General features: G+C 38.6%; 15 non-coding genes across 15 annotated transcripts; all 15 read right to left on the reverse strand.

The window, feature by feature from the left end:
* Positions 1 to 4,456: 4,456 nt before the first annotated feature.
* TRNAK-UUU (transfer RNA lysine (anticodon UUU)) lies at positions 4,457 to 4,528 on the reverse strand. The gene has a single exon. It is a non-coding gene; the product is annotated as a tRNA-Lys (tRNA).
* A 96-nt stretch (positions 4,529 to 4,624) lies between these two features.
* TRNAK-UUU (transfer RNA lysine (anticodon UUU)) lies at positions 4,625 to 4,696 on the reverse strand. The gene has a single exon. It is a non-coding gene; the product is annotated as a tRNA-Lys (tRNA).
* Positions 4,697 to 4,792: 96 nt separating this feature from the next.
* Positions 4,793 to 4,864, reverse strand: TRNAK-UUU (transfer RNA lysine (anticodon UUU)). Its single transcript has one exon. It is a non-coding gene; the product is annotated as a tRNA-Lys (tRNA).
* Positions 4,865 to 5,119: 255 nt separating this feature from the next.
* Positions 5,120 to 5,191, reverse strand: TRNAK-UUU (transfer RNA lysine (anticodon UUU)). Its single transcript has one exon. It is a non-coding gene; the product is annotated as a tRNA-Lys (tRNA).
* A 96-nt stretch (positions 5,192 to 5,287) lies between these two features.
* Positions 5,288 to 5,359, reverse strand: TRNAK-UUU (transfer RNA lysine (anticodon UUU)). The gene has a single exon. It is a non-coding gene; the product is annotated as a tRNA-Lys (tRNA).
* Positions 5,360 to 5,623: 264 nt separating this feature from the next.
* TRNAK-UUU (transfer RNA lysine (anticodon UUU)) lies at positions 5,624 to 5,695 on the reverse strand. Its single transcript has one exon. It is a non-coding gene; the product is annotated as a tRNA-Lys (tRNA).
* A 96-nt stretch (positions 5,696 to 5,791) lies between these two features.
* On the reverse strand, positions 5,792 to 5,863 carry TRNAK-UUU (transfer RNA lysine (anticodon UUU)). The gene has a single exon. It is a non-coding gene; the product is annotated as a tRNA-Lys (tRNA).
* Positions 5,864 to 5,959: 96 nt separating this feature from the next.
* Positions 5,960 to 6,031, reverse strand: TRNAK-UUU (transfer RNA lysine (anticodon UUU)). The gene has a single exon. It is a non-coding gene; the product is annotated as a tRNA-Lys (tRNA).
* Positions 6,032 to 6,127: 96 nt separating this feature from the next.
* TRNAK-UUU (transfer RNA lysine (anticodon UUU)) lies at positions 6,128 to 6,199 on the reverse strand. Its single transcript has one exon. It is a non-coding gene; the product is annotated as a tRNA-Lys (tRNA).
* A 96-nt stretch (positions 6,200 to 6,295) lies between these two features.
* TRNAK-UUU (transfer RNA lysine (anticodon UUU)) lies at positions 6,296 to 6,367 on the reverse strand. Its single transcript has one exon. It is a non-coding gene; the product is annotated as a tRNA-Lys (tRNA).
* Positions 6,368 to 6,463: 96 nt separating this feature from the next.
* Positions 6,464 to 6,535, reverse strand: TRNAK-UUU (transfer RNA lysine (anticodon UUU)). Its single transcript has one exon. It is a non-coding gene; the product is annotated as a tRNA-Lys (tRNA).
* Positions 6,536 to 6,799: 264 nt separating this feature from the next.
* On the reverse strand, positions 6,800 to 6,871 carry TRNAK-UUU (transfer RNA lysine (anticodon UUU)). The gene has a single exon. It is a non-coding gene; the product is annotated as a tRNA-Lys (tRNA).
* Positions 6,872 to 6,967: 96 nt separating this feature from the next.
* On the reverse strand, positions 6,968 to 7,039 carry TRNAK-UUU (transfer RNA lysine (anticodon UUU)). Its single transcript has one exon. It is a non-coding gene; the product is annotated as a tRNA-Lys (tRNA).
* Positions 7,040 to 7,135: 96 nt separating this feature from the next.
* On the reverse strand, positions 7,136 to 7,207 carry TRNAK-UUU (transfer RNA lysine (anticodon UUU)). The gene has a single exon. It is a non-coding gene; the product is annotated as a tRNA-Lys (tRNA).
* Positions 7,208 to 7,303: 96 nt separating this feature from the next.
* Positions 7,304 to 7,375, reverse strand: TRNAK-UUU (transfer RNA lysine (anticodon UUU)). The gene has a single exon. It is a non-coding gene; the product is annotated as a tRNA-Lys (tRNA).
* Positions 7,376 to 8,211: the final 836 nt, after the last annotated feature.

Here is an 8,211-nt window from a genome sequence, read left to right on the forward strand (position 1 = left end):
GTTGGACAGTGGGGCATGTTGGACACTCTGTACTTTAACGTGTTACCACGCCACTTGTGGGCACCACATTTCTTTTTTTTATTATCTTCATATATTACTTAATCATTTGTGTTTGTATGCCATTTAGTAGGACTTTGCTAATCAACATTTATGTCTTGTCACCCATATGTATTCTCCAATTACTATATTAACTGAATAATATGTCAAGTAAATTAATTGTCCAATTTGTCACGGGCATTTTAGGTCTTATAAAGTGTGTGTGTGTGTGTGTGTGTGTGTGTGTGTGTGTGTGTATTCCCCTTATGTTATGTAACTGATTTTGATTATGTGGAATTTTCTACTTTATTTTATATATTATGTAACTGATCTTGACTATTTGTAATTTTATATTATGTAACTGATCTTGTCTGTTGTAATTTCCTACTATATTTTATGTAATTTCCAAAGTATTTTCTTTTGTGTTGTTTTGTAATCAAATTTGTATCTCATGTATATTATTGAAACCTGGTTGAGTGGAAGAGAAGGCTTCTTGGCCTTAACTCTGCCAGGCAAAATAAACCTACTACTACATTCTGCTAGAAATCAATGACGGAAGTAGCCCCACTCGTGGCTACTTCCGTCATTGACTTCTAGCAGAATGTGGTGCCCACAAGTGGCGTGGTAACACGTTAAAGTACGGAGTGTCCAACATGCCCGACTGTCCAACAGACCCTAGTTTACCCTACTTCTGAATAATTTCAAGTTAGAAATATGTTCAAGCGTAAAAAGTCATATGAAACTTGCCTATAATGGTAATTAAGACGCTCGTATGAAAATTATGAAACTCGCTTGCGCTCGTTTCATAAACAAACATACTCGCGTCTTAATTACTATCATTATAGGCTCGTTGCGTAATGTACTATTATGAATCTGAATCGATAAATTTTTACTTCCTGGTAATCAGAAATTTGTCTTTGAACGTAAATTTGTTTTTTCTTAGTGTGTGAATTTTTGCCTAAATGTGGTGTATTTATGCTATTGATCTTTATGTAAATTTCGGTTTGAGACTAATTAACTGGTCCACAAAAATATGTATAGAGGGATGAGAAGAATGAAAAGAATAGTTGAAATGCGAATGGAAAGATTCGCACCCATTCCCTGTTCGACCTTGTCCGCTGACTGTGCTGCCCACATCATCATCATCATCATCATCATCATGATCAATATAATTGTCAACTAAATCAGAAGAAAATGTACTACAGACTCAGTTTCAGGTTGTATGGGAATCAGATCAAGCACAAAAGCATGTCCTACTTCAGTGACCGGCATGTTCCGTGCCCTGTGACGTCATACCACGCAGCCGCCACGCTCTTTGCTCGGCAATCTCTGCATACTGAGCACAGCGAGGAGAGAAGGTTCAACTGAAGATACAGTTCTCTTTTATTCTCATAGTAACCTAAATACTGCAATCAGCACTCTTCAGACATCCTTACAGGAGCTGTCTAAATGGTTCTCTGACTGGAGATTACTACTCAACATTACCAAGACAGAAGCTAAAATCTTCTCTTTAAGGCCTATTCATAATCCACCTCCTTTGGTTCTTCTAAATGAACAAGTTACATGGCTCTCCAGTCAAGAAGCTGTCAAATATTTGGGAATATTATTAGACACGAAACTCACATGGAATGCCCATATAACTCGCATTGTCACACTAACCTCTTCTAGAATTCGAAAATTATACCCTTTGGTTAATAGACGTTCGCAAATTGGATTGGACTGTTCAATGCTACTCTACACCTCGCTTGTACGACCTCTTTTAACTTATGCAGCGCCAGTGTGGGGGACAGCAAATAAGACACACATGCATCTCCTACAAGTTCTCCAGAACAAGTTCCTGCGTACTGCAGCAAATGCCCCCTGGTTTGTAAGAAATCAACAACTGCATCAAGAATTGGGAATTCTTCCACTAGAACAGTACATCCATTCAATGTCAAAATCTTTCTTCAACAAACTTCCTGGTGTTCCTGGAGCTGTGACATATAACATTGGAGCAAGATCTTGTCAGCCATCTAGACTTAAAAGGAAACTCCCTCAAGACATCCTTCTTAGTGATACTGACGACTCTTCATAATTTAATACAGAAAAATCATCATATTTTTGTTCACATAATTCACAAAAATGTTTAATTAATTAATTTAAATTAATTAGAGGAGCCTTTAGAGCCAACCTCAGCATGATATTCTGCATGTGATATTCCATAATTTAACAGTGGTCTGTATAGCAAGTTTGCTGGTCGACCAATATTAAACATAAAAAAAGAAGGTTCAACTGAACAGTGGTGGTACGGCGCCTATGCAATGACAGAGCGCGATCCATTCGTCTGAGGTAGTATGGGAACAGCACAATTACAATAAATTTGTACGAAAACAAAACTGTACATCCGTGATAAATCAATGTAACAAAATATCTTGATTTGTAATCAAATTTAATATACTTATAATAATATGAAATTCATAATACAGCCAGCTGCAGAAGCGTTCGCATTATGTAAATGAGGCTCCGAAACTGCTATAAATATACAAATATAGAAATAAATAATTTAAGCAGTACTGCAACACTTTGTCTACTCGGAAACTTGAAAACAGTTCAAGTGTTTTTAACAGACTTTTCCTACACAATATACAGATTGAACTATATAGGCCCTAACTTGGTGAGTAGTATGCAAAGTATATTTCAACTTTTGAAACACACCATCACTTTGCGTTACTATCGTGCCCAAGTTAAATGCTTTGTCGAGATCAAACTGTGTTATGGAGTATGGAGGAATGGCGAAGTGTTTGATTTGTGGCAAGCTGTTTCAGCATGTAAAGAAATTCAATATACAACGCCATTATTCTCTATGCCACACAAATGATTATGACAAATATGGGGGAGAATACCGACAAGTACTAGTGCAGCAATTGAAAGCTAAATTGTTAAGTGAAGCTAGGGAACACACTGTCAGTGAATCAATGGTACGCTTAAGGCTTAAGATATAGGATTTCACTAGCCATTGCAAAGAACATGCGTTCTTTTAATGACGGGGAATTTGCCAAGAATGTTGCCATCATGACCGCAGAGTAGTTATTCCCTAGCAAAATACAGGAATGTGATTCCATCAATTTATCTCCAAGAACTGTCGTATCGTTGCTGCACTGACGCCACTGCGCTGGTGCGTGTTAACAGTAATACGACTCGACTGCTCGCTCTTCCAAGCTCTTGAGGCCTGACTGGCTCTTACGTCATAATTGCAGCATCTGCCGGCCACTGTCCTACTTCATCCGGCTGTAAGTAAAGCAGTCCGAATACATAGTGTAACCTTGTTTTTGTATCCACATGCCAGACCTAACCCCTGAATTTTGTTTGAAATCTGCACAGAAAATTTCAGCATTTTCCCACATGTTTTTCACTGCAACATGAATAGCTATTTCGAGATCTGAAATTACTGTAGCAGGCTCAAATTTCTTAGTAAAGTTCTCCTCACATTTGCTACAAAATTGATTCAGAACTCCTTTGCAATACGTGTAGAATATGTAAAAACCATTGAAAATGAATAGAAAACACTTGTTTTTTTTTTTTTAATTTTCAAAGAACCACTCACCTGCTACATATGACGCGAAGAATACAAATTCCTAGCATCATAGAAGAAATAGTGCATTGATCAGGAAAGGTCCCCTTAAACATAAATGCAATACTTGTCTGCTGTAAAGGTACAAATTACATAGCCTCTCATGCAACTCACTCCAACCTTGTCACAGTCCTTGGTCTCTTGTCACTTAAATTCCCTCTCATCTGACTCACTTTAACCTTGTCACATTCCTCGATCACGCGTCAATTAGGTATCCCGTCATCTAACCTAACATAACCTAAGCTAACCTTTAACTCGTATTCACGGAAACGATACGTCGGCTAAAAGTAAAACAGTGTAACACGACCCCCACGATTAGACACTACCAATAATATGTGCAAAATACGGTAAGACATGATTTTACCAAAGCCCAGAAATTAGAAACCCTTTTTTTCGCAAAAATTATAAAGTGTGAATGAAACATGTTGTTAATGTCGAAATAAGTACATACGTACAACATACTCATATACGTATATGCACGAACACCGATGCGTCAATCATCTTAATTAAACATGAAACTCGTAATTGCAACGTTTAATTAAGATATGCAGTCCATGTATAAATACACATTTGCAAATATTTCTCATCTCCAATTATTACATTTTTCATTGAAATTAAGTACTTAGTGTTCAAAGCGATGAAAAAAAAAAAGCACGCCCGAACACTGGACCCTTACGTTAAAAGCCGAATGCTCTGCCACCGAGCTCTCCGGGCTCGATAAGGATGGGTTAGATTCCAATATGTTACCCTTCAGTTATAATTTAATTGAAATGATTTACAGACAGTTCCAAGCAACAAATAAATAGTCTACGCCCGGACAGGGTATCGAACCCTGGACCCTTAGATTAAAAGCCTAATGCTCTACCACTGAGATATACGGGCTCGATAAGGATGGGTTAGATTCCAATATGTTACCCTTCAGTTATAATTTAATTGAAATGATTTACGGACAGTTCCAAGCAACAAATAAATAGTCTACGCCCAGACAGGGTATCGAACCCTGGACCCTTAGGTTAAAATCCTAATGCTCTACCACTGAGATATACGGGCTCGATAAGGATGGGTTAGATTCCAATATGTTACCCTTCAGTTATAATTTAATTGAAATGATTTACGGACAGTTCCAAGCAACAAATGAATAGTCTACGACCGGACAGGGTATCGAACCCTGGACCCTTAGGTTAAAAGCCTAATGCTCTACCACTGAGCTATCCGGGCTCGATAAGGATGGGTTAGATTCCAATATGTTACCCTTCAGTTATAATTTAATTGAAATGATTTACAGACAGTTCCAAGCAACAAATAAATAGTTTACGCCCGGACAGGGTATCGAACCCCGGACCCTTAGGTTAAAAGCCTAATGCTCTACTACTGCGCTATATGTTGATGGGTCAGATTCCAATATGTTACCCTTCAGTTATAATTTAATTGAAATGATTTACAGACAGTTCCAAGCAACAAATAGATAATCTACGCCCGGACAGGGTATCGAACCCTGGACCCTTAGGTTAAAAGCCTAATGCTCTACCACTGAGCTATCCGGGCTCGATAAGGCTGGGTTAGATTCCAATATGTTACCCTTCAGTTATAATTTAATTGAAATGATTTACGGACAGTTCCAAGCAACAAATAAATAGTCTACGCCCGGACAGGGTATCGAACCCTGGACCCTTAGGTTAAAAGCCTAATGCTCTACCACTGAGCTATCCGGGCTCGATAAGGATGGGTCAGATTCCAATATGTTACCCTTCAGTTATAATTTAATTGAAATGATTTACGGACAGTTCCAAGCAACAAATAAATAGTTTACGCCCGGACAGGGTATCGAACCCTGGACCCTCAGGTTAAAACCCTAAAGCTCTACCACTGCGCTATCTGTGGTCGATATTAATAGGTCAGATTCCAATATGTTACCCTTCAGTTATAATTTAATTGAAATGATTTACAGACAGTTCCAAGCAACAAATAAATAGTTTACGCCCGGACAGGGTATCGAACCCTGGACCCTTAGGTTAAAAGCCTAATGCTCTACCACTGAGCTATCCGGGCTCGATAAGGAAGGATTAGATTCCAATATGTTACCCTTCAGTTATAATTTAATTGAAATGATTTACAGACAGTTCCAAGCAACAAATAAATAGTCTACGCCCGAACAGGGTATAGAACGCTGGACCCTTAGGTTAAAAGCCTAATGCTCTACCACTGAGCTACCCGGGCTCGATATTGATGGGTCAGATTCCAATATGTTACCCTTCAGTTATAATTTAATTGAAATGATTTACAGACAGTTCCAAGCAACAAATAAGTAGTCTACGCCCGGACAGGGTATCGAACCCTGGACCCTTAGGTTAAAAGCCTAATGCTCTACCACTGAGCTACCCGGGCTCGATATTGACGGGTCAGATTCCAATATGTTACCCTTCAGTTATAATTTAATTGAAATGATTTACAGACAGTTCCAAGCAACAAATAAATAGTCTACGCCCGGACAGGGTATCGAACCCTGGACCCTTAGGTTAAAAGCCTAATGCTCTACCACTGAGCTATCCGGGCTCGATAAGGATGGGTTAGATTCCAATATGTTACCCTTCAGTTATAATTTAATTGAAATGATTTACAGACAGTTCAAAGCAACAAATAAATAGTCTACGCCCGGACAGGGTATCGAACCCTGGACCCTTAGGTTAAAAGCCTAATGCTCTACCACTGAGCTATCCGGGCTCGATAAGGGTGGGTTAGATTCCAATATGTTACCCTTCAGTTATAATTTAATTGAAATGATTTACAGACAGTTCAAAGCAACAAATAAATAGTCTACGCCCGGACAGGGTATCGAACCCTGGACCCTTAGGTTAAAAGCCTAATGCTCTATCACTGAGCTATCCGGGCTCGATAAAGATGGGTCAGATTCCATTATGTTACCCTTCAGTTATAATTTAATTGAAATGATTTACAGGCAGTTCCAAGCAACAAATAAATAGTTTACACCCGGACAGGGTATCGGGCCCCGGACCCTTACGTTAAAAGCCTAATGCTCTACCACTGCGCTATCTGGGCTCTATGTTGATGGGTCAGATTCCAATATGTTACCCTTCAGTTATAATTTAATTGAAATGATTTACAGACAGTTCCAAGCAACAAATAAATAGTCTACGCCCGGACAGGGTATCGAACCCTGGACCCTTAGGTTAAAAGCCTAATGCTCTACCACTGAGCTATCCGGGCTCGATAAGGCTGGGTTAGATTCCAGTATGTTACCCTTCAGTTATAATTTAATTGAAATGATTTACAGACAGTTCCAAGCAACAAATAAATAGTCTACGCCCGGACAGGGTATCGAACCCTGGACCCTTAGGTTAAAAGCCTAATGCTCTACCACTGAGCTATCCGGGCTCGATAAGGATGGGTTAGATTCCAATATGTTACCCTTCAGTTATAATTTAATTGATATGATTTACAGACAGTTCCAAGCAACAAATAAGTAGTCTACGCCCGGACAGGGTATCGAACCCTGGACCCTTAGGTTAAAAGCCTAATGCTCTACCACTGAGCTACCCGGGCTCGATATTGATGGGTCAGATTCCAATATGTTACCCTTCAGTTATAATTTAATTGAAATGATTTACAGACAGTTCCAAGCAACAAATAAATAGTCTACGCCCGGACAGGGTATCGAACCCTGGACCCTTAGGTTAAAAGCCTAATGCTCTACCACTGAGCTATCCGGGCACGATAACGGTCCTTGAGATTCCAATATATTACCCTTTACATATAATGCAATTGAAATGATTTACTGACAGTTCAAAGTACGTCCGGTCATCTTTAAGATGCAAGGTTGATCCCCTGGCATTTGGCTGTCTAGTCGTATTACCTTGTGGGACTTTCAAACAGAATTATTCTTGGTAATACGTCTAACTAAAGTGCAAAGTAAAAGATAAGAGGTAACCCACAAGTAAAAATTTTTGTATTGTTTAATAAGTGTACTTTGCTGATTTCTATTACTGTTATGTGAATTAGGAAATTATATATAACATGAAAGCAACGTTTTAATGTTATAAATTTTGTAGTTCTTTGCAAAAGATTAAAATTTACCTATCATTATAGTTATTGTCATATATTAAACATATTAAGAATAAACGTTTCATGAATTGAAATGTGAATATGGAGAAGAATGGAACGTGTTAAATGGACAGACAGAATAAGAAACGAAGCTGTGTTGGAAAGAGTGGGTGTAGAAAGAATGATGCTCAAACTGATCAGGAAGAGAAAAAGGAACTGGATGGGTCAGTGAGTGAGAAGAAACTATATAGTGAAAGATGCAGTGGAATGAATGGTGAACGGGAGAAGAGTTCGGGGCAGACGAAGATATCAACATTGAGATACATTGATCACAATTATGTGGAGACTAAGAGGAAGACAGAAAATAGGAAATATTGGAGAATGCTGGGTTTGCAGTGGAATATCTGCCCTTGGGCGGAGAACTATGAATGAAAGAATACAATAATGAAGCTGATTAGTAAATTATCAGAAGGACTTAACTATCGGCTCGAACTTAATGAAATTAG

The sequence above is a fragment of the Periplaneta americana genome, chromosome 14 (assembly GCF_040183065.1).
Source record: "Periplaneta americana isolate PAMFEO1 chromosome 14, P.americana_PAMFEO1_priV1, whole genome shotgun sequence".
Classification (NCBI taxonomy): domain Eukaryota; kingdom Metazoa; phylum Arthropoda; class Insecta; order Blattodea; family Blattidae; genus Periplaneta; species Periplaneta americana.